Raw genomic sequence first — 22,226 nt, 5'->3', positions numbered from 1 at the left:
GCCTTATAATAATAATAATCGATAAAAAATCTACATGAAGTAAAATATCATATTTAAGTGCAACCGGGAAATGCTTGGCAACGTATTATTTATCTATTCAATAATAATTTAAAATAATTGTATATTCGAATTATGTTACCTCCATGTCCTTTTAATAAAAGATTGAATTATCCGGCCATTGGACATGTAATTACAACTATTTAAAATTTTATCTGATGCTGTATTTTGCTGAAAGCGAAATTATTTAAAATACACCTTTTTTGGTTTTTAGGCAAGAATAAAGCCAAAGAATGGTACACTCATATTTTGGGAGCTGCATATAGAATATAAATATATATTGGATCACGACAACAATATGCAACAGGTTGTTATAATTGATGATTTTTCACAAGATCTGCTAAAACTTTACTTTGGAGTTTGCAAGCTATAATAAAGCACGCTGTCTATTTTTGAAATAACGAAACTGTGCCATTATTTTTTAAATAATTGATGAGTGTTGTTAATTTTAAGTAATAAAATATTTTAATTAAAAAAATGGAATTATATGGTTTATTTTTTTAATAATAAAAACCAAATAATTTTTCAATAGATTAACGAAAGTCGTAATAGAATACAACTCATTATGCCCATCCGACCCATTTGGTAGTCACATTTCTGTGAAGATGCATTTAACGAGTTAGTTGACCCCGTACGGAATTAAAAAACAGCGGCTTGCGAGTTCAGGTGTTCGTCGATATGTGAGGAATTTTAGAGGCAGTGGAAACAACAATGCTATATATAGATATACATCAAAGCTACTTCAATTTTGGGTAGTACCAAAACCAGATCATATATTCCCAAGTAAAGCTTCCATAAAGAATCGTTTAAGTGTCTACGTAAGAGCATAACGTTCTTAAGATAATTATATAAAATATAGCTTTGGTACTTTCGTTGATGATGACAGATTTTCTTCGTCGTTTATGATTATTCCAAGTTCAATGGTTTAGAGAGAGAGAGAGAGAGAGAGAAAGAGAGAGAGAAAGAGAGAGAGAGAGAAATGAGTAGCGTGGCTCTGCAAATAATGCTTTTATAAAAACTAGCATCAAGGAAAAACTTTATCAAATCAATAAAAAAAAATGATCCACGAAAGCCTTAATTTTCCTACCACACCACTAACTTTATCCAATGCAGATGTCGACTTTATTAGAAATCTATTCTGAAATGAATCGGTTGTATACAATTTAAAAGTTGCTGTCTTGTCCCCCTTACAATTGTTGTCTTCTTACATTTGCATTTGTATAATTCCACCTTTTCTCTACTTCTGACGAGAAGCAGTTAACGTTGAAATGCCATAGCCTAAACAGATTTCTCCCTTATTCTTTGATTAAGTAATGTAATAATGTTCATTAAACTACCTTTACACTTTATCTTTTTCACTTACTCCCTCTCCTTCTTTTTTCTCACCCTCTCTCTCTCTTTCTCCCTCTCTCTCTCTCTGTGTATATGTATGTATATATATATATATATATATGAATTTCTTATATATATATATATATATGTATGTATGCATATATGTATATATATATATTATGCATATATATCTTATATTGTTATATATATGTACGGCATAATCTCGTTGACACACCGGTTCTTGTCAGATCACTGAAATTAAGCAATCTTGTGCCTGGCTAGTACCAGATGGGTAACGATTTGGGAATTCTAAGCACTCTATGTTTTCTACGCTTATCTCGGTATTTTTTTTTCAGTCGCCCTGGACCTCCACTTGCCACTGGTATTTTACAAGGCTGATTCAGGAGAGTTCACCGTTATAGTGGGTAGTAATAGTCTGCCAAAATTGAAAGAATCTTTCATATATATATATATATATATATATATATATATATATATATATATATATATATATATATATATATATATCACTACTAATGCAATTCTCTATCTATATAAAAGCCAAGTACGTCTAAGGATGGAATACTGCTGCCATATCTGGGCAGGAGCTGCTAGAAACAGCCTATCCTGCCTTGACAGAATACAAAATAGACTTCGTGGCTTAGTGGGGGATGCCCTTTTCTCTACCCTGCAAACTCTCTCCCACAGAAGAGACGTTGCGAGCCTATACTTGTTTTATCGTTATTTCCATGGCAGGCGCTCGTCTGAACTCCAATCTCTGGTCCTCCATCGCCAATCTTTCACGAAGAACAACCGTCTAGTTGAATTCACTGTGAAAAATTTCCCCCACTCTTTATCTGTGCCTAAATCAAAACGTGGATTCCATTAACAAAGCTTCTTTCTTAGAACTGTACGCCCGTGGAACTCTGTTCAGTCTGCCTGCGTCCCATCTGACTACAACTTGGATGTCTTCAAGTCCAACGTTAACAAATTCCTAATGAACCGCCCCCTTAAGTAAACACTTCATCAAATCTCCACACTAATGTAATGTACTTGCAATAACCCTTATCCCTGAGTGGCTTCCGGGCCTTGATAAGTGGTGACCACTGTATAAAAAATATATATATATATATTGACAAATATATATATATATATATATATATATATATATTGACAAGCCTTTAATAAGGACAGATACTTATTTGCATATTTATAACAATATGACTAAGTATATGCATTCTACCATATACTGTATGAGTTATCACGAAGAACATTTTTCTAGGCACAAATTCATTTCAAATAGTGTGAAAATGCGAAAGCAGGTCGACAATCGAAATGCATAAACACTGTATAATGAAATGTCAACGGTAATGTTTTCAATATTTTAGGTGACCAGTAGAGCTAGGACAACAGCATATTCTTTTCATTGTTTTGAGTTTCGAGTTTGTATCTGTCAATATCTAATATGATTTTATTTAGAGTAATGTGGTTCTCGTTTGATTAACTGTGTCTGTGTCGGATACATACTCAAGAGTAAAAACAATAATAACAATATGCTGTTGTCACTTCCCTAGTGATTAGCTATTCATAATTTGAGTTACTGTCATTATCAGCTGCCACATACAAATGTATTATTTTAGACTATTAGCCACCATCTTATGTAGCTTTAGAACGACATTTTAGACATATTTAGTCGTTATAATAAAATCACAGCATCTTTAAAGAAAGTAGTTCCTGTTTTCCCCCTAAATATAAAGTCCACCTACAGCCCCCAGTCAACACCGTAAGGAAATATACACAGCTACAGATAGTGCTCGCACTCTTCGTAACTCTATCATAAACTCATAGACATATCATAATTGTTCCATTTCCTGTTTCAAAAATTTTAAATATTCCCACTCTCAAATTTCGCCCATTCTCAGGACTGAGAGCTGACAATTCGATTATTCCGGAATCTACCTCTTAATACATAAACGAACGCTTCAGAACTTTTCAAATATGGCATCACTCTTTACAAGAAGCAATCGTTTTTAATAAATAAACCAAATACAAACATAATCACCGCTTATAAACAGAAGTTAAATACTAATAACCTTACACTTACCTATACACACGTAAACAACACGCCAATAGCCATCGCTCCAACAAACAGCAACAAACTCTGAAAAATATGGACAGGTACAATTGTTTATTGCTCGATTTCTAAGCGGCTTAGCGAACCTTACACGATGCTATTTTAAAAATTTCTTTTACATGCCCTTCCCAAAGTTTATGTTGGTTTATGGTATGTGTGCGTAGGTATCCTGACAACGATTATCAAGGTTAAATTTGGGGCAAATATTTGCCCCTCCCCCCAAAAAATAAAAAATTTAGGTGTGTATTCCGATAGTGGTTATGTTTGATTTTAGACAAATTATACTTTCTGTGGAGTATTTTGTTTACTTATATATATATATACATATATACATATATATATATATATATATATATAATTATTTTTTTACTATAATAATTAAATACCTACAGACACTAGTGTTTCATCCTTTCGGGATTCTTCAGTGCAGGGTGTCACAATTACTACCAGTCGAACGATTCGAACCCCGCGACACGAGACATCTCTGGCTCGATTAGCGGAGACCGTATCCATTCGGCTACCATTAATCGTGTGAAATAGCGTTGAATTTTAAACATTTTAAATTTAAATGTTCATTACGTCAGACAGACAGTGATCAAGTCGTTATACGACGATCTACGCATAAGAGCTAAATTGACCGACTTTTATTCAACAGAAAGTGCTCAACTATAAGAAACGTATTTCTTAAAGGGGCTGTCATAATTATTTTTTTACTATAATAATTAAATACCTACAGACACTAGTGTTTCATCCTTTCGGGATTCTTCAGTGCAGGGTGTCACAATTACTACCAGTCGAACGATTCGAACCCCGCGACACGAGACATCTCTGGCTCGATTAGCGGAGACCGTATCCATTCGGCTACCATTAATCGTGTGAAATAGCGTTGAATTTTAAACATTTTAAATTTAAATGTTCATTACGTCAGACAGACAGTGATCAAGTCGTTATACGACGATCTACGCATAAGAGCTAAATTGACCGACTTTTATTCAACAGAAAGTGCTCAACTATAAGAAACGTATTTCTTAAAGGGGCTGTCATAATTATTTTTTTACTATAATAATTAAATACCTACAGACACTAGTGTTTCATCCTTTCGGGATTCTTCAGTGCAGGGTGTCACAATTACTACCAGTCGAACGATTCGAACCCCGCGACACGAGACATCTCTGGCTCGATTAGCGGAGACCGTATCCATTCGGCTACCATTAATCGTGTGAAATAGCGTTGAATTTTAAACATTTTAAATTTAAATGTTCATTACGTCAGACAGACAGTGATCAAGTCGTTATACGACGATCTACGCATAAGAGCTAAATTGACCGACTTTTATTCAACAGAAAGTGCTCAACTATAAGAAACGTATTTCTTAAAGGGGCTGTCATAATTATTTTTTTACTATAATAATTAAATACCTACAGACACTAGTGTTTCATCCTTTCGGGATTCTTCAGTGCAGGGTGTCACAATTACTACCAGTCGAACGATTCGAACCCCGCGACACGAGACATCTCTGGCTCGATTAGCGGAGACCGTATCCATTCGGCTACCATTAATCGTGTGAAATAGCGTTGAATTTTAAACATTTTAAATTTAAATGTTCATTACGTCAGACAGACAGTGATCAAGTCGTTATACGACGATCTACGCATAAGAGCTAAATTGACCGACTTTTATTCAACAGAAAGTGCTCAACTATAAGAAACGTATTTCTTAAAGGGGCTGTCATAATTATTTTTTTACTATAATAATTAAATACCTACAGACACTAGTGTTTCATCCTTTCGGGATTCTTCAGTGCAGGGTGTCACAATTACTACCAGTCGAACGATTCGAACCCCGCGACACGAGACATCTCTGGCTCGATTAGCGGAGACCGTATCCATTCGGCTACCATTAATCGTGTGAAATAGCGTTGAATTTTAAACATTTTAAATTTAAATGTTCATTACGTCAGACAGACAGTGATCAAGTCGTTATACGACGATCTACGCATAAGAGCTAAATTGACCGACTTTTATTCAACAGAAAGTGCTCAACTATAAGAAACGTATTTCTTAAAGGGGCTGTCATAATTATTTTTTTACTATAATAATTAAATACCTACAGACACTAGTGTTTCATCCTTTCGGGATTCTTCAGTGCAGGGTGTCACAATTACTACCAGTCGAACGATTCGAACCCCGCGACACGAGACATCTCTGGCTCGATTAGCGGAGACCGTATCCATTCGGCTACCATTAATCGTGTGAAATAGCGTTGAATTTTAAACATTTTAAATTTAAATGTTCATTACGTCAGACAGACAGTGATCAAGTCGTTATACGACGATCTACGCATAAGAGCTAAATTGACCGACTTTTATTCAACAGAAAGTGCTCAACTATAAGAAACGTATTTCTTAAAGGGGCTGTCATAATTATTTTTTTACTATAATAATTAAATACCTACAGACACTAGTGTTTCATCCTTTCGGGATTCTTCAGTGCAGGGTGTCACAATTACTACCAGTCGAACGATTCGAACCCCGCGACACGAGACATCTCTGGCTCGATTAGCGGAGACCGTATCCATTCGGCTACCATTAATCGTGTGAAATAGCGTTGAATTTTAAACATTTTAAATTTAAATGTTCATTACGTCAGACAGACAGTGATCAAGTCGTTATACGACGATCTACGCATAAGAGCTAAATTGACCGACTTTTATTCAACAGAAAGTGCTCAACTATAAGAAACGTATTTCTTAAAGGGGCTGTCATAATTATTTTTTTACTATAATAATTAAATACCTACAGACACTAGTGTTTCATCCTTTCGGGATTCTTCAGTGCAGGGTGTCACAATTACTACCAGTCGAACGATTCGAACCCCGCGACACGAGACATCTCTGGCTCGATTAGCGGAGACCGTATCCATTCGGCTACCATTAATCGTGTGAAATAGCGTTGAATTTTAAACATTTTAAATTTAAATGTTCATTACGTCAGACAGACAGTGATCAAGTCGTTATACGACGATCTACGCATAAGAGCTAAATTGACCGACTTTTATTCAACAGAAAGTGCTCAACTATAAGAAACGTATTTCTTAAAGGGGCTGTCATAATTATTTTTTTACTATAATAATTAAATACCTACAGACACTAGTGTTTCATCCTTTCGGGATTCTTCAGTGCAGGGTGTCACAATTACTACCAGTCGAACGATTCGAACCCCGCGACACGAGACATCTCTGGCTCGATTAGCGGAGACCGTATCCATTCGGCTACCATTAATCGTGTGAAATAGCGTTGAATTTTAAACATTTTAAATTTAAATGTTCATTACGTCAGACAGACAGTGATCAAGTCGTTATACGACGATCTACGCATAAGAGCTAAATTGACCGACTTTTATTCAACAGAAAGTGCTCAACTATAAGAAACGTATTTCTTAAAGGGGCTGTCATAATTATTTTTTTACTATAATAATTAAATACCTACAGACACTAGTGTTTCATCCTTTCGGGATTCTTCAGTGCAGGGTGTCACAATTACTACCAGTCGAACGATTCGAACCCCGCGACACGAGACATCTCTGGCTCGATTAGCGGAGACCGTATCCATTCGGCTACCATTAATCGTGTGAAATAGCGTTGAATTTTAAACATTTTAAATTTAAATGTTCATTACGTCAGACAGACAGTGATCAAGTCGTTATACGACGATCTACGCATAAGAGCTAAATTGACCGACTTTTATTCAACAGAAAGTGCTCAACTATAAGAAACGTATTTCTTAAAGGGGCTGTCATAATTATTTTTTTACTATAATAATTAAATACCTACAGACACTAGTGTTTCATCCTTTCGGGATTCTTCAGTGCAGGGTGTCACAATTACTACCAGTCGAACGATTCGAACCCCGCGACACGAGACATCTCTGGCTCGATTATATATAAACGTGTGTGTGAGCTGTGTCTACGATTTTATAATAATTTATTGATTATTTTTTTCATTCCCAAATATATTTCAGTTTCTAACTTCTAATTTTCTCGCCATAGCGGTGCCAAGTTTTACTACCCCTATTTTCGCATTGATTTAAATTTGAATTGTCATATTTTATATCTTATCTATCTATCTATCTATCTATCTATCTATCTCTCTCTCTCTCTCTCTCTATATATATATATATATATATATATATATATATATATAGTTGAGAATAGTGAAATACTATAAATCTACTGGTGTGCAAATCGAGTGATATAATATTAATAATAGAAAAGAAAAATCAATCTGTTTACAGCATAACATTTTGAAGCTAAAAGCTGTTTTTATAAATATATAAACTCGACTTATTCTTCTCTCTTGATGAAAGGTATTTGGTTTTGAAATGCTATGGCTAAAGGTTATTTCATCCTTTTCGTTACTGATCTTATAATGTAATAAATGTTTATTTCATTTTGTATTTGCATGTTTTAATTCTTATATAAATTGCTTCACTTTACGGTGTAAAACATATCGTGATAGGTTTGTTTACTTAAAGATTATCTTCCTCAATTTTATATTTGTACACACACACACACATACACACACACATATATATTATTATTGTTATTATTGTTGTTATTATTATTGTTGTTATTATTTTTATTATTATTATTATTATTGTTATTATTGTTGTTGTTTTTATTATTATTATCATTATTATTATCATTATTATTATTCCTGGCTCACAAGGAACAGCCTGTGGTGTTCCCTGGAAGCTGAGTGACATCATGTCTATTATTATTATTATTATTATTATAATTATTATTATTATTATAATAATAATAATAATAATAATTATTATTATTATTATAATTATTATTATTATTATTATTATTATTATTATTATTATTATTATTAAGCAGTTAATGTCGCTGAAAACAACAACATGTATTCCTGCGGTGAGCCATCGTAGCTCAGTTGTAGCATCCGCAATCTGGTGTTATGAGATCAATCTTAAAACATGCTGATGACGGCTGAGAGCTAAAAACGTGCATATCCGTAGGTATTCTTTACATGCACGTAATAATATTTTATAATAAAATGATGAATAAAAATATGTTCCATAAAATAATAAGGTTGACTCATTCTACACACACACACACACACACACACACATACACACACACACACACACATATATATATAACGAATGATAAAAATATTTTTTTTACTATAGATTAAAGGTTAAAAACTTCAAAGACTATATATATATATATATATATATATATATATATATATATATATATATATATATATATATAACAGTCGATGGTAGTTTGCTTGAAGCATTGTTGGTAAAGGAATATATCGAAGTTTTAATAGCCAATAGCAATGCGGAAAAGACCGGAATCATGAGAGTAAAGAAAAGAAGCAAACAAACAAATAGACGGGTTTGTTTGAGTAGAGAAATATCTAACTGTTTATTCATCTATCATTCCTCACATCGTTGTATAATTATTTTGCAATCAAGTTGTTGTTATGTCCGGTGTATATAAAATCCGTTGGTGGTATGGAACTTGGATTAATTTCAGGAGAAAAATATCCCACCTTCTTCCGCCATCTTGAATATATTTTTTTTTTTTTTGAAAAAAGGAAGTATATCCCTCCCGAAATTAATCAAATTTCCATACCACCATATATATATACAATATTAGTTTGTTTGCAAACAAACTGATGGTTTGAGCACTGTTCGGCCGGAAATTTTTTATTCAATAGACACTTAAGGAGAAATATTTACGACCGCTGATTCGTTGTCCGATAGTTAATGCTGCCGACTGTTAACACGATGTTTGCAAGTTAGATGCATAGTTGGGGAGAGTTGTGATACAACGAAACAGTACTGCATGTGAATGACTATATATATATATATATATATATATATAGGTCTGTGTGTAGTGCTTGGGGGAAAATCAGAACATTGCTCGATTATAAAGAAAAAAAATCAATATAAGTTAATACTATTAATTTAAAACATTTAGAGGAAGTCATAAAAACATCGGTTCAGTAGTATCCCGGGATACGGCATTAATTTGTTCCGGGGTTGAAATCGTAAAAAAATTAGGATCCTAACAAAATTTTATACAGTACATATTAAAATTTAGTAACAAAATATAGTACGGTATATAGTACACATGTATATAATCAAATAACATTATAAATAACCCCATAAGGCCGGACAAATACCGTAACCAGGAACAGGAAAAACATCGTATTTCACATCGTAACCTAAAAAAAAACGTATCCTAAGGTTATCGTGTCCTGGGTTTCTAATGTACTCTCGGTTTTAAATCTGGTATATCTCATATTGAATTTAAACCGACGGTAGTGATGTTTTCTACTCTCCTATAAAATTTATATATCTATGTATATGTTTATATATATATATATATATATATATATATATATATATATATATATATGTGTGTGTGTGTTTCTGTGTGTGCGTGTGTGTATGATAGGCAATATTTTAGTCTTCTACGATGTGGCTGGATTGCTCAACATTCCATGATGCACTCATAAATATATGTGCTAATTAACATTTTCTATTAGCCCTTTAAAGCATTTTTGAATATTGGTTCCCTCCCAGCAAAATTGTACACATACATAGTTTATAATTTTCTCTCTCACAAATCGTTCTGTTTATTATTATTATTATTATTATTATTATTATTATTATGAGTATTATTATTATTATTATTATTATGAGTATTATTATTATTATTATTATTATTAGTAGTAGTAGTAGTGGTAGTAGTAGTAGTAGTAGTAGTAGTAGTAGTAGTATGAGTGTGACTATGAGTAGTAGTAGTAAACGTAGTAGTATTGCTACGCTATATAATCCCGTTACTATTTGAGCGTTTGGCTGAAGTCTAATGATTAATTGCTGAACTTTACCCGCAAGCAAAATCTAGAAGAGAGCGAACAAACACGTTGTGCGCAGTCTCGGGGCTCACCCAACATCTACATGTCCAGCACGTATAATTGGGCGAACTGGTAAGAGACCTGATATCACTTGATGGATGAAACTCGCATTGGTTACAAGTTTAATGCGTGATTCGCTCATTGGGTTATGAATAATGACAGTGGAAGACCGGATGCCTTTTCGCTTTGAATAATTTCCCCGGGCAATCGGGCCCGACGGATCTATTCCATTTCCTCGTGCCTAACATGTGCGTGGGATATGTTGTCAGCGTTAATTTGTCTCCATATAACTTGAATATCAATTAGACGACACCAAGAGAATCGACGGAGACATTTTGTATGGACAATCGGCATTCACTTCTTTACTTGTAAATTAACAATTTCTGTCGCCTCCATTTTCTTCACCTTCTTTATACGATTCTTTTTTTTTTCAACCCATGTCTCCCTTTCTCTTTTTCCCGTTCTTCTTCGCAATCTTTAAAAGTATTTAACTAGTCGATAAAGATAACCGATTACTTTAACAAGACTTACAATAAACGATCTTATCACCATTTTTAAACGATCATTTCTATTATTTATACAGATTGGCAAAGACGCCGTTTTTATAAACAACATTAGAAGTTATTATTCGGATTATTCGGACTAATGTTTTCATCGTTTCGATCGAATTAACATCTGGAATTCTTCAGGTGTATTTTGTTGGATTCCGGAATCTTTCTGTCGAACTCGAGAATCTGCACTGAATTTCGAACCGGACACTTTTTATATAATCCACGGGGGTAGCATGCCCTCGTTCCGTCAGCTATGACTGGGTAGACGTTCTAAGTAATTTATAATTGTACTTTTAATGTGGACCGGGTACTTAGTAAAATGCAGTTGTAAAGTTACATTCTTTTAGAATTTGAATGTTCAATCCTCAGTGTGGTCGGACAAAAGTATAATTGCGAATTATTTACAACTTCTTCCCAGCAAATAAAGTATTCCGTTCGAATTCCCGTAAAGATTCCTGTGTTCGAAAAAAAACATTCCCAAGTTCTGCAAAGTACACGTGAAGATGGTTGGGTGTTACATTGATCGAAACGATGTGAAAATAACACTCACGTAATACAAAGGCTCCAATTAATACGAGTTCCTGTCGTGTTCAGGTTCTCCTTCTTCCTCTTCTTCGTAATGTTTATAAATATTTAACTGGCGCCACTTAAATCACAAGATTACCCCACTTGCATTCGATCCAACCTTATAATTCTAAGTGTTTAGCAAAGGGGAAATCAATAAAATTAAAAAAAAACAAACAAACTTTAGTACGACTTAAGCGTGACTTGAACCCCGATCGCCCGACCTATTATTGAATACTTTAACTATTAATTCAATATTACTTTTTTATTACATGTCTACATCAAACAATACACAGTGCCACTTTGATGTAGAGGCTACTATCAGGGATATAAGTTGCAGGGATACTAGGAAGTTGAGCAGCAAGATGTCTGTCAACATTACACTTAAACTTCTGCATGGAAGCACAGTTGGAAAAACAGGAAGCCGGAAGGGAATTCCAAAGTCTAGCAGATCTGAGGAAGAAACTATTAGAATAGAGGGCTTACCTACATTAAGGGATCTCTACTGTGCATGGGCGGATTTTGCTGCTTGTCGGGTTTGTCGGGTGTATTTACGTCGAGGGGATACAAGTGATTGCAGTTCGTCAGAGCATCCACCATTAAAATACTTGTAAAACAGGCAGAGGGATTCAACATTTCGTCGATGGAACAGAACTTTAGCTGACAGTTCAGAAGCTATCAGGTTGGCAATTCCATTTTGAACCCTGTTCAGAAGCGAGAGACTAGTAGCAGATGACCCAGCCCAAATGTGACAACACTACTCCATACATGAGCGATCGGTGGCCTTGTAGAAGTACAGAATCTTTTCAGTCGTAAGTAACTTTCTCGTTCGATAGAGTGACACCTTCTTCACAGCAGCCTTGGCAATGCTCTCGATTGATCTGTTTCAACTTATTTTGCCCCTGAATATTAAGCCGAGAAGTTTGAACGAATCACTTTCAGGCAATGTATCTTTAGCTATAGCTATTGGTAGTTTCGAAGAGTTCTTGTACTTATTAAAGGAAACGAGCTTAGTCTTGGCAGCGGTGAACGTTACCATCTATTTTTGTCCCCATTTCACTACTGAGGGGAGGTCTTCCTCTAGAGGTTCCACTATTGTTCATTCGTTTTTCTCTTGTGCCTTTTATAGAGTGTTGTGTTGTCAGCACATATGCCCATCTCAGAGACTATTTTATCGGGGAGGTCATTTATGAATACCAGGAATAATAAAGGTCCAAGGATCAACCTCTGAGGTACTCCCGCATTTATATAATATTGTTTATACGTACGACCATCGAGAACAACCCGGATGCTCCTCTTATTTAAGAAGGATTGAATTATGTTAACCATTCTGGGCTGGTGTACCTACCTCTAGTCTCTCCCTCTTAGATAAAGTCCAAATAAGAGTTGCAAATCTAATCGGTCCCACTTTCTCAACTAAGCTCCAGACCCTGTCCCATCGCCGCAATGTTGCATCACTGTGCCTGTTTTACAAATATTTTAATGAAATGTGTTCTGATGAACTTGTTTCATTTGTACCCCCTCGACGTACATATCCCTGACAAACCCGTTTAGCAATAAGATCTCACCCCTTCACTGTTGATGTTCCTAAATGCTAGAAAGTTTTCTATTCTAATAGTTTCTTCCCTCGATCAACAAGACTTTTGAATTCCCTTCCTGCTGCTTGCTTCCCTGGCTGTACTGATATGCAGAAGTTTAAATGTAACATAAATAAATAAATAAATAAATATCTTATTAATCTTTCTTAGACATGGCCCCAAATAGCAGGCCTTTACGTCCAAGTGACGATATGCTTTGTAAGGGTTAGGGTTAGGGTTAGAGTTAGGGTTGGGTTAGGGTTAGGGTTAGGGTTGGGTTAGGGTTAGGGTTAGGGTTGGGTTAGGGTTAGGGTTAGGGTTATTCATCCGGTAGTACGATAGAATCTGCATTTCATAATAAGCTTGTTTAAAGTTTAAACGCCAGAGGAAAAATAATGAACTGAGAGTAAAAGCACATTAAGATCTTAAACTAAAGTATACCTGCAAGAACAATAAACTAACGTTACTATTTAGTAGGTTTATTTATTTTGTCGTAAAATTCGTTAAATTTAAAATTCAGTTCACGAGCTACTAAACTTTATTTTAATGCGATAAACTAGTGTCGTACATTCTAAAAAATAAGTCTCTCTCATTATTGCAGAAACTAATTGTATACAAATTGGTAGCTACATGAAAGTCCTGTGCTTGTTAGCCACATATCCTTCCAGATTGAATGTTTGCTGTCCTGAAATCAAAGCTTTTATGCATTCAGAAAGGCAAAACTAATGGGGGGAAAAAGAAGATTTATTCAGCTTGATTTTTATTCCAAATCACTGGCCAGTGAGTTAGGAGAGGGAAAATGGGACAGCAAAAAGAAAGAGAGAAAGGATGAGAGAGAGCATGAAAGAGAGAATGAGAGAGAGAATGAGAGAGAAAGAATGAGGGAGAGAATGAGAGAGAGAGAGAGAGAAAGAATGAGAGAGAGAATGAGAGAGATAATGAGAGAGAGAAAGAATGAGAGAGGGAATGAGAGAATGGGAGAGAGAAAGAATGAGAGAGAGAATGAGAGAGAGAGAATGAGAGAGAGAAAGAATGAGAGAGAATGAGAGAGAGAGAGAGAGAGAAAGAACGAGAGAGAGAGAATGCGAGAGAAAATGAGAGAGAGAATGAGATAGAGAAAGAATAAGAGAGAGAATGAGAGAGAAAGAATGAGAGAGAGAAAGAATAAGAGAGAGAATGAGAGAGAGAAAGAACAAGAGAAAGAACGAGAGAGAATGAGAGAGAGAATAAGAGAGAGAAAGAACAAGAGAAAGAACAAGAGAGAGAATGAGAGAGAGAATGAGAGAGAGATGGTCACTGATTAGTCATATTTTCTCACTATCAAATTTTACAGTTCGATGCGCTGATTGCTCGCAGACAGATTGCCCTCTTCTTGATACAACTTTCTTGTATAGTCACGTGACCTAATATCCATTTCTAGTAATTATCACGGTCTAGCAATCTTCAGCTTGGCTGAATCAAGTTGATCCCGGCTGATCTTTCATTTGCTATTATTCTTAACTAAGTATTTTATATACAAGTGGGATTACTCGCCGTAATACCTAATTTAATTGAAAGTTGTGTCATTGTTGGAAGACGGTCTTTAGCCTTGTTATTACTTTTAAAATGGACCAAGCGTATTCTTTAGAGATTTGCAAAAAAATAAAATAAAACTTTTACATGACCTTTTTAGGTCAAAGAATTTTGTTTTATTTGGTTCGATTTCATAATCAAGGCGAAGACATGTATTTACATCATGGCAGAATAAGTTCTTTCCTTCTTTTAATTTCTGGAGGATTAGCAGTTATTTGGTTTTAGCAGCTATCAGCTATTGCGTTGCAGTAATTCTCTCTAGGACCTACAAGTCATCCGGCTCGCTTTCAAAGACGTAGGTAGAGGATACTCGCGTGCTTGTGAAGCGTACCTTCCAAATCGCCACGCGTCTCTTCCTTTTTCTTTTCCTCTTCGATCTTGATGCATGTATATTCCGTGATATTGCGCTCACGCCCATGGCTTAAATGCTGACGCGACATTAACTCGGCACGTGAGTTGTACGTGTCTTAGCTTAGTCATTTAAATGACGGAGCTAGCGACTTCCTTACAAGTGGATATGTTTTAAACTTAATCTTAGTTTCAAATAAGTGACAAGTAGATTGTTGCAGAGAGAGAGAGAGAGAGAGAGAGAGAGAGAGAGGGGAGAGAAAGAGAGGGAGAGATGGAGAGAGAGGAATTGAACACGATTTTACATCATTTTACATCTCTATGTACTGTAGTTTTACAAATGGACCAACTCTTCTTTTTCACGCACTCTCTTTGAGCCGTGTGACACAATATATGTTCCTATTAATTTTCACACTCTTGTGGAATATCCAGGTAAGTTCTGCCACTGTACTTGCAGAATGTGCATCATTCCTCGTATCCGCTAGTGCGGGGTCACGTTGTTCTAGGAAACCCCTCCGCAGAGAAATATTAAACACTCGAGGAGAATATCTAGTAAGCATTCAAGTCGGTTCTAACATACATATCTATGTAATATTTTCTAACGAAGCGAATTTCGTCTGCAAATAAGTTGCTCCATGCCTTGAAAATTATTTACTCAAGAGAAAGACTCATGGAAGACAGTAGGTATTTATCCAACTTGATATTTGTTAAAAATCACTGACTACTGCGGCAGTAGCAGAAGGGCAGAGATCAATTGAAATTCAATTATTAATATATTATGTAAGACCTTCTTATTTAATATATCTACACACTGAATGGACCAAACTCTTCTCTCTCACACTCACCCCTTGGGTCATGTGGCATTATAGCTGTTTCTATTAATTACCTATATAATCGTGTTATGTTTGACGTTCATCTTCGTCGCCAACTGTTATGTTTGCAGGTTGAACCAAATAACGTATAAGGCAATACAAATGAAGACTCAACAAACAAAGGTAGATCAATAAGAAGTGTATTAGAAAAAGCATATTTACAGTATATTTACATAATGTTTGTCAAGTAAGAGAGTATTGGCTGGAGAACATATCTGCTCTCGGCTCGGTCTTCGATGGCTTCTGGTTAACATACTCTCAGACAAACCAAGTCTTGCTATTTATGTGTAATATTATCCACATATGTAAATGAGTGGGTGCCACCACAACAAATCGTCCTAACATAATAAAAAACAACTCCAAAACAAAATCTTATCTTGAAAACGTATGTTGCGATTCAACACTGATGGTAAAATATGATCAATTCTAATGGTTAGAGATGACCAATGCCGGCTAGTGTGTTTTTTTATTGTCTGGTGGAAACATCTCTACTATTATATAAAAGTCACTTTGTGAGTGTGTGTTCCTTCCTCATAGGTTCCGAAACGGCTGAGCTCATTCTTTTGTAAATTTCAAACAAAGCTAATTAATATGGCTAGCAATTTTCCTAAATCGTAAAGAATCAGATCCTAAAAATAGGTTTTCTATCCTATAGATAAAAACGAATCATTTTTACAGGGAAATATTTTATGTTACGCAAGCCAAGGGAGATAATAAAATTTCAGCAAATCCTTTCTTTTACAAAAAAAAAGAACAAAATCACACACATTTATTTTAATCTAGAGATATAGTTTAGTGGTAGAGAATTGCAGAAGGACTATGCTACTAATATTAACTAGTTCATTGTGTTCCTATTGTATTTGTGTTGCATTAATGTCCTAAGGTTACATTTAAATAACAATTTTCCATTGTGCGGACTTTCTTTTTGCCTCCTCACTTTGAAGTTATTTTTTAAATTGACGTGAACACTGGAATATGTCAATAAAAGTGAAATATGAACAGGTAAAATTATGCAGTATAGGTTGGTTAAACAGCTACATTAAATTTAGCTTAAATTTGTAGTTTTTGAAAAAAAGTTAAAAGTGCGGACTTTCTTTTAGCCGGCACTGCACGCACATACACACACACACACACACACACATATATATATATATATATATATATATATATATATAAATATATATATATTGATATAATGCACTGATCCAACGCCCCTCAAATGAATGGACTGTTACGTCTATAAAAAGACAAGCAAACTCTCCTCACGTGGGAGACAGAATTTAGTACTAAGCTGTCAATGGACGCTTAGAATTGTGTGTACCTTTTTACCTGAATAAAGCCTTTCTGTACAACCCCAGTAATGACTTGTTATTCATATAATCTACTATATATATATATATATATATATATATATATATATATATATATATATATATATATATATATATATATATATATATATATATATATATATATATATATATATATATCCACTAGTTAGGAATGCAGATATGTATAATACATCGCGGAGCTGAGCGCCCCTAGCGTAAACAGTTGTCAGTCGGATTTAAGCAAGATGTAGCACCTGTAAACTTCCCTCTGATATTACAGAATGGTCACTATATAGGGGGTAGATGAAGTTCCTTGGCCGTTGTAAAACCAATATTCCAAAGAGAAGGAAAACAAACCGAATGTAAGGCAATCTACTAACAGTGTCACAAACAAATGTCTTGCAGTAACTTTTTCATTACGAGCACCTAAGTAATATGACGTAGAAACCTACCATGTCAATACACAATCTGGCCTAACCTGATATAGCGAGGCATAATATTAAATGTACTGGTGAATAGTATAAACTAAGTTTAAAAATCAAGTAATCAATACTAAAAAAAAATCTTTACGTATAATGAATCAGTTCGACGGACACTTGCGATGTAAGATAGCCCTCCTAATTTTCCCGCCTAACTTTGATAATTTCTACTAATATATAAAAGGCACTTGTGTGTGTTAATGCGTGTTTGTTCCCTATAGGCTCCAAAATGGTGAAGCATATTTGTTGAATGAATGTATTTTGTGTGTATAGGAATGCTCTTAGATATCCTTTCTATGGGAATTTGAGTGGCAATAAGCCTCCCCAAGATCCCAGTTTTTTTTCGCACTTGTCCAGCGGAGGTCTGGTCAGAGCTATCTTCTCGACTTTACATACACCTTACCCTTCTTGACTATTTGGCATCACTCTTTTTGGAGGGAGGGCGGTGATGGAGCAATGGGAGGGGATGGGTGAGGGGATAGAGAATTTGTAGATATGCAGCTTCAATGTTCTTGGTTCCATATAACACTTGTTTATGATTTTGTTTTTATTATTATTAATATCATTTATTATTATTATTATTATTATTATTATTATCAATAATAATAATAATAATAATAATAATAATAATAATAATAATATCTTAATCTGCAAAAGTTATCGAAAGAAGAGGAGAGTACTCGAAATCTGGGGAAACTTATTGTCACCAAGACTCTAGAGAACACCGCAAATTGTTCTTTAAGATAAATCATCAAGGATGGCCTGTGTGATTACTCCTAGTGAGTAAATAATAATCTACTCTATTATTTTTTCATCCTACCTCATAAGTGCCTTCATACGATTCTATATTTGTTTTTTTCTTTTGTTTGTTTCACAGTTCAGGTTTCCTCCTTTTTCTTTTTCCTTTCAAAAACGATCGTTAGCAACATCTTATGTATCGGAAGTGTGTCTGTGTGTCAGTTTTCCCGCTTGCAAATCTCCAGATAAGCATCCAAAACGGGATCAGCTCGTCTGCATGAAAAAAATGTCAAAACACTTTTCCCCTGCTTGCCTTTTCTTACCCAATATGGCGACTCCAGTGGCCCATTTGTCCATCGCCGCCTTTTCGATGAACAAGTCACGCTTCTTGCTTTTCGCTGCATCCTGGCATTCACTTTTTAACATCCTGGCATTCACTTGTTAACATCTCTCAGTTGCGGATCAATTAAACATCTTTCCGTATTTGTGTAATACCCACTTGCATCCTATGTAAATCCACAAGCATGTGATGTTTAGTGTCGTGCTTGATATGTCATATGCCCTGTACTTATAAAAAAAATTAAAAAGGTCACCACTTATTAAGACCCGATGGCAACACTCAAAGATAAGGTCAATGAGTGTACAGAACTCAATGGAAAATATCATAGTAATCGTTAGTAGTGGATATTTAGTAAATTGGATTACTTAAGGGGGCGGCTCATCAAGAACTTGTTCTCGTCGGACTTGAAGACAACCATGTTGTAGTCAGTTGGAAAGCAGGAACACGGAATAGAGTTTCACAGGCGTGCAGTTCTAAGAAAAAACTTTTTTCATGGAATTTACTCTTAGGTTTACGCACGGATAAAGAGTGGGAAAAATTTTCATAGCGATTAGAAACGGGCGGACCATAGATTGGAGCTCAGACAAGCACTTGCCATGAAAATAATGAGATAAACGTACCTTCTGTGAGCAAAAGGTTACAGGGAAAAAAGAAAAGGGCCATCCCCCACTAGGATTTGAAGTCTATATTGAACTCTGTCAAGGCAGGGTAAGGTGCTTCTAGCAACTCCTGCTCAGATGTTGCAACAGTACTCCATCTTGGACGTACTTGGCTTGTGAGAGAATTGCATCAGAGTAGTAGAATCATTCCACGATTTTTCCAGCAGTACTGGCAACAGATTTGATGTATATTTTCCATCTCAGATAAGGAGTAAAGGTCAGACTTGGAATCTTGTCAAAAGCTGACCCCCCCTAAAACGAGAGCTATTCATTTAGATTGATGCCAGACGGGGTTTAGGGCGTTGATGATGTAAAGATGGAAGCTTGGTTTTAGATTCATTAAAACTAACCAGCCACCGCTTTCCCCATTGTACCCTCCCGCTCAAGATCAGAGGAAAAATTCAGAGAGAACTTGGTCATTTACGGTCTTTAAAGTGTTGCCATAGATGGTAGTGCTGTCAGCCTACATGTCTACGAATGATCTTAGGATGTGATTTGGGAGATCATTGATGTGGATAAGGAAGAGAGTTGGGTCCAGGATGGAACCCTGAAGGACTCCAGCATTAATACTGTGAGCTTCTTATTTCTCTCCATCAACAACTACTTTTATGAACCTATCAGAGAAATGGTTTAATAATTTAAAAGACATTTCCAGCTATACTGTAGTTGGAGATTTTGTGGAGTAGACTTTTATGCCATACCCTATCAACGGACTTTGATATGTCAAGAGCACATCTGCTGTAGATCTGGCAGACCGGAAACCGTATTAAATGTCACTGAGGAGGTTATTTTTACTGAGGTGGTTAAGCACTTCTTTATTCAACACAGATTCCAGTAACTTACTTATAACGCGCAGGAGACTGACTGGTCTGTATTGAGAAGGAGATGGGCGATCACCTGTATTCTTAAATATGGGGCATACTGATGAGGTTTTCCAGGGTGTTGGGAAGCAATTCACCTTAAGAAACGCTTAAACAGCGTTGTAAGAGTTTTATTTTGCCCGATACTGATGAGATTAACTTAGGTTCATTGATAATGGTTGGGATATAGCACATACTTCTATTCAGGACTCTGTTATTTGCCAAAACTGGTGAGAACCAAGCGACTGTTTTGTTATTTTGGACTTAACGAACTGAGCATACAACTCTCTCACGTTCTTTATTACTCTTTTAAAGGTCTACATTGGAAGTTGGTGTAAAGTAATATAGTTTGCTTGAAACATTGTGTCTAATATGCTGATGTAGAGGTTATTAGAGGCTATTAGTACACAAGAATGTTAATCGTTTGAAATGAAAGACAAAAAAGGTGGTGTTTCTTTAATAGATTCGAAACTTCTACACAAGAAACTATTGCGTATAACAGTGTTTAATGATGTAAAATATTTAGAATAAAAATCCGTTTGAAAATATAATTGGAGACTTTTGGTCGCTTTTTTGGAAGGAATGTTAATTTAAGCTTTAGTCTGTACGCCAACCAAGACCTCCAGAGAGAATGAAGGTAATGTTTTCCTGATTTACAAGGTATTAATCCTCATGTTCCGTCTCGTTGTTGCTAAAGAAGATGTTTGTTGATAAATTGTTATATGTCTTGTTTGTCAAAGTGTTTTTGAACGTAAATATATCTGTTATTATAAGGGTTAAAAATGTACACATGCACACACGCAACGAACATTACATAGACGACTATATAATATGTGCACGGGTTTATCCCCTCTTTTATACATAGCTGTTTTATATATATACTCCCTAGATATATGTGCCACACTTCATAACATTTCCAGATAATACTAGATGGTAGGTGGTTCAAATCTGAGAATTGTTGTTATAACGAAATAATAACAACGATAATGAGAATAAATTCGTACACCGAGTCTGAAAGCAACCAAACCGGAAATTAGAAACAAGAACAACAACAATAATAAACACAGCAATAGGAGAATGGTTTACAATGACGTTCCTAATTTATATCGGTCAGTCTGACAGGCATCTTTGATCAGGTGAATCATAGATGAGGAGAAAGGGGCGATGATAATTGAAGGTGATAACTCATGACTTTTTTTTCTCACAAATCGACTTATTTAAAAAGTTACATGCTTTTAAACTATCGTTAATGTACACACCCGCATATATGTATATATATACTATAAAATATAACGTGCACCCCCCATATATATCTATATATATGAAAATGTAATGTTTGGTTCGTTAAAAGCGAATAAAACCATATTTCTACGTAACCAATTTAATTGAAATTTTCATAAATTCTATTTTTAAAGTCAAGGAATGTTTGCATGTTATTAAAATAATTTAACATTGCGAATTATAAAAATATTAAATTAAATAAAAATATTTTTCGTAACTGCGAGATTATCGCCATTTTATTTCCGGTAGAAATTAGCCTTTCAGTTATTGAGATAAGTATTATTTGTATTAATTTTTATGATACTTATGCAGAGAGTGATCCGTGCTGAAATAATTTTATTATTTAAAAAGTCATTCTTAACATGGGGAGGGGAGGATGTTTTGTACCTATTCTGTCAATTACAATTGAATAAAAAAAAGCATATTGTAAAACTTTTATTAAACGATGAAATATGATTTAAAAATAGCGCGGATCGCTCTCTGCATTAGCACCATTTTTATTTATTGCGGACTATTAGTCTCATCTTTATTAATTGTTGTTTCACGACTTTTCGGCCAACTATTCCTCTGGCCTT

Source organism: Euprymna scolopes, chromosome 10, assembly GCF_053919585.1.
Source record: "Euprymna scolopes isolate OS-2025 chromosome 10, ASM5391958v1, whole genome shotgun sequence".
Taxonomy (NCBI): Eukaryota; Metazoa; Mollusca; class Cephalopoda; order Sepiida; family Sepiolidae; genus Euprymna; species Euprymna scolopes.
This window is presented reverse-complemented; position numbering follows the sequence as displayed.